Genomic DNA, 5,000 nt, shown 5'->3' on the forward strand with positions numbered 1-5,000 from the left:
GGAGGTCCTCTGTAGATCTTTTTGTAGGTTGAAGTCGTGTAACTGTCAAGAAAAATCATGAGGCAGATCTAGGTGCGACGTGGCGAAACTTTTGGTCGAAATTGATGGGATGGTTATTGTACCTACTTTTTTTGTTCCAGAACCATCTAGAAGTCATGGGCGCTTTTGAATTTTGAATTAAGATGCAGGTGGGATCGGCCCTATCTCTTGAGTTGGGATTTTGGTCTAATTCTTTGGAAACGGATGTTGAGGAAAGGAAACGACTGGGTTGGATCTCGCTCAACGAAGTGAAGACTAATGGCGGCTGATGCATGCCTATGGCCGAAGTCTGAACTTAGCATATTTGGGTGTCCAGCCGTCTGTAGTCGTTTAAATGTTAAAGGCCAGTCGCTGTGGAGACAGAAGTAAATCTGATACCGGAGCTAGGAGTGGCCGATCCTAAGAATTCCGCTTAGGATGGTTCAGGAATTAAAGATCATCACGGGCCGAAGTTAAGATCAGATCATATTACTACATCCATTAGCCCATATCTAGCCACTTGCTCATGTCTTTGGCCCAAGGAAGAAATATCTTCCCCAACACATGCTATTCTCTAATAAGCAACAATTGGATTGTTTCTTCTTGCTGAATATGTTGCACTGTGGAAATTATCGTACTTTTTTCTCCATGGCAATTTACAATCATTCTTTTTAGATTCTCAGTTCTTTCTTTGGCCTGAATTTTTGTAATTTGGAAGTAAATAGGCAAACTTCTTGGTTACAGCTAATACACTTACCGTGCATGAAGTAGACTTGGAGAATATAATAGTATAAGCTGTTTGCAAGAACACGTGATACAATTACAAGTGAAGTTATCTGTTGTGTTGCTTGTGCTATTCAGCGTCACATTTCGGGTCCTCTACCTCTTTTTTGCCCTGCTTAGTGTATGTATATGCATGTAAGTAGGCTTTAGGACAATTTAAATATCGAGAAAACAAATCAAGAGTAATCATCTCAAAGAATTACCTTTATTTGTTGAGAGATGTTTGGAAATAAGTTTCCACCAAAATACTTGGCTCTATAAGTTGTCTTGATTATTTTAGGCCATATCTCAAACTTGGTTCTGGGTTATTGTGCTGATGTGGGCATTCTGGAGTTTTCTTTGTGATGTCCTATGTGATGAAGACATGAAATGTATACACATGCAAAATATCATGAGGCAAACAATTTAATCCTCTCTTATATAAAAAAACTTAATATAAACCGAATTTAAAAGGATAGAAGTTGTAACAGCAAGTTGGGCAAATTCATCAAGAAATCATCCTTGGAAAAACTGAATGTGGGGGTCCCATTTGCCCCAAGTATATAATTCATCCAAAGTAGAAAAACTAATAGATGTTTTCATTAATATTGTTTCTTTAGAACTGCTAACAAAGAGGTAAGTTCTCAAGGTCAACTATTGAATTAATTTAGAAATGCTAGGTGGAAAGACTTAAGTTCTTATCGTGCTTACTATATATTAAAGAGCTGCCCATCTTATCAGGATAAAAGGCTCTTCAAAGATTTTGATCCACCATATCATGAAGTTGAAGAAGGGAATGAAGAAAGATGGACAAGAATTTACAGGATAGTCAAGAAAGATGTAGGGGAAAAGATATTCCTAAGCCACCCTGGATAACTTTTCAAGGACCGTTTGAATATGATTCTGGTTTGCTCCAAGGGTATTTCGGTTGCAAGAGCCCCAAAGTGGAGTTCCCTTCCCCTTCCCAACCCCCCCCCCTCCCAAAGAAGTGGTCACTTTCTATTGTTTGGTTGCTTGAGGTGACCATTGAAGTGCAATTCAGTTGGTTTGGGACTTCTGTCCAGTTCAGTAAATTGTAACCATAATTCCACTTCCATGACTTCAAAGGTGGAGGGATGTAGTAAAATTGAGGGAGAGAGCTTATTAGGGTTTACGGAGAGGACTGAAATCTATGGGTTGCTGGAATTTCAAGTTTAGATTTGGGTTTTCAACAAATCTGAATTATGAAAGTTGGAATTTCAGTACAAAATTGATCATGGATGTGGTGATAGATTCAAAAAACATGAAACTAGGGTTCAACTAGTAAACAAAGATTTAAAATATAAAAAAATTAAAGGTCTAAAAGGTCTGTTGAACTCCTGATTTGTATTAGTGTTTCGATCAAGGTTTGCCGAACACAATACCAGGACCCATATCAGTCTGTGGATGGCATGGCATGGTATTGATCCGTACCATACCGTACTGATATGTATCTCTCTTTTGCCAATTTTAAACTAAAGTCGGTGAATAATTTACTGACTTTGGTTAAAAAATCGGCAAACCATTTGCTGATTTCATTTTTTTTTTGCCAACTTAAATTGAAGTCAACAACCTAGTTGCCAACTTCAGTTCGAAGCTGGCAAAGAAAAAAAAAGAAATGTTTCCTTGTTTCAAAATGAAACAAGGGTCTATTATCTTGATGAGGGCTTCCGAGCCCTCTCTCTCTCTCTCTCTCTCTCTCTCTGTGTGTGTCCCTCTCCCTCTCTCTCGTTCCCTTCCTACCTCTCCCTCTCCTATGCTCCCTTTTTCTCTCTTTATCTTTTCCTCTCTCTCCTCCTCCTTCCTCCATTTTGGACCAAGGTATAGGGTTTCAGCATGGGAGAGTGGGGTACTGATTTGAAGCCACGAACTGTGATGGTTACTGACAGATCCGGTTTGATATGCCTAAACTAACCAGTTGGGCTAGATTTAGCAAACCTGGTTTTGATTCAATAAAAGACTAGCTAAGAATCAAAGAAGAATATCTCTGGACTAAAAATTTTTGTAATAGAAAGAAAACTTGAGATAGAAAAATAAATTATACTAAGAAGAAGATACAAAAAGTCAAGAAATGTACAAAGGATAGGACAGGATATAGCTGGCTCACTTTAGGGACCTAGGATCACACCTAGAGGTGTCATAAAAGATACTTGCCTCATGCAGGATTGCAACTTCAGGATCCATTAGTTTTTTGGATAACTCTTCTCCTTCAACAAAATGTGATGTTCATAAAGCACTTAAGATACTTTTAATAGCAAACACTAACTCAAATTTATTTCAATGTCCCAAAGCTACCCCCACTAAGGAATGGTCAGCGTTCACAGTTACTGTAGCATGAACATTGCTGTGAATGATGTTGCTATAGTAATTAGCTTTATCAACTTATTAAATAAAAATTGAGAACTTCTGTTCCCAACCCTTGTTTCCATAATAACCCATTAAAACTATATAATCAACCAGAAATAAAAGGAAAATAGAGAGAATGATAACTAAAACTGAATCTAATAAAAATCCTTGAGTTGCAGCCCTACGATAACCCGGTGTGATCTTGTGTCTCCATCATTTGCTTCTGTGCACAGGAACTTCCCTCTAGTTCTTTTAAGTCAAAATTGCATTGGTTGATCTTCAGTCTGATGTTTAATAGATGATGAATACCCAACATTGGATGCCTCATAATATTTTGAGTATCTGAAATTCAATTGATGTAAAATTGCATAGAACATAACTGTGCTTGATTCAAATAAACCTTGACTTGCTTCGATTCAGTCACATTTTTTTTCCTAGTTTCAAGTTAGTGTTGTCCATCATGGTGTTACCTTAACATGGACACGTGTGATCAGCATACATCTGCTTTGGTGTTGGCAACTTTTTCACACACCAATGAATTTTGCAGGGGAACTTGTTCTTCAAATTGTGGAAAATCTTGTGTAGAAACTTTAATTGCAGGTTGATGTTGTGTGTCATCCTTGGTTACTTGGAATCCAGTAACAAGATACCCTTTTATGGCTGTTCTCTGTTTAGCAGGAACTTCAGATCTCTTTCACCATACGCACTTCTTTCAATTCTTGAAACACAATCCTCTCATTTTTGTCAATTTGATTTCACATTGAGAGCTTATAGGCCACTGCAGTTGATGTTGTTTTCTCCTTCATGTATTGGTTATATGCTTGTTGAAGTCCTTAGCTTGTTGATGCCATGATGTTTTGCTTTTGATGTATGCCTGCAAACTTCTTAACATGTAAGTCATGTGATTCAGTTGACCTAGGATTCTTCCTCGATTCGTGGTAATTAAATGCTTGTAGTGAGTTCAAGATTGCTTCAAGTTTGTTCTTTTTGTTGTGCATGCCAATTAATAACTCATCTTGTAGGTGTGATATGAAAAGACTTGCTATCACTATGACACCAGGACTATGCTTGACGAGTATAATGGTGGGTAACCTAGGCTTTGATACCAAATCGATGCGGGACAACCAAGTGAAGTGGCTTTATTAGGGTTTAGGGAAATGACTAAGATCTCTAGGTTGCTGGGAAATTCAATTTCTGAGTTTTGATTAACCAGGAATGTTGGAATTTCAAAAGAAAAATGATAATGGATTGTGGTAATTAATCCAACAATATGAAACTAGGGTGTTGTTAGGGAATAAGAGGGTCTGCAAGTGCTTAGGAAAGTTTTGATGTCTTGTTGTCTGTTCCAAAATCAACCAACAATATGCTGAAATAAAACCTATAATAAATAGGCTGTGGAAAAAGGTTTGTGAGGTTATGATTGGTTCATATCGGTTGTAGTTCACTACACCTTATCAAATTTTGATTGGGTGTTGGTGGCTGCAGAGGAAATATAGCAAGAGAAAAGGTAGGAACAATGCCAAGAATAAAAATAGAGAGACAAATATAGAGAGGAAGAAGATAGGAAGAGAGATAATGAAAGAAAAGAAAGGGTACAGGGGAGGGAAACAATATTGCCAAACTTATTTCGGCACCCACTAATCACACCTAGGGTTGAGGGCCTTACGCTTCCATTGTGGAGTCACATTGATGCAAAGGGAAAAGGAAGAAGGGGTGATTTGATCGACAAGGTTATGCTTTGAAGATCAATATGCAAATGGAAGAAAACTGCATTGAAGAATTCTTCACTTAGTGAAAGAAATTCTCTCAAAAAGAATTTTATTAATATCTCAAAAGCTGTTCCTTACAATGTATTA

General features: G+C 37.5%; 1 protein-coding gene across 1 annotated transcript in view; it reads left to right on the forward strand.

The window, feature by feature from the left end:
* LOC105061458 (peptidyl-prolyl cis-trans isomerase CYP18-2) overlaps positions 1-5,000 on the forward strand; it is a 16,572-nt gene that overhangs the window by 1,323 nt on the left and 10,249 nt on the right. The gene's annotated exons all lie outside the window — the stretch shown is intronic.

Source organism: Elaeis guineensis, chromosome 7 (genome assembly GCF_000442705.2).
Source record: "Elaeis guineensis isolate ETL-2024a chromosome 7, EG11, whole genome shotgun sequence".
Taxonomy (NCBI): Eukaryota; Viridiplantae; Streptophyta; class Magnoliopsida; order Arecales; family Arecaceae; genus Elaeis; species Elaeis guineensis.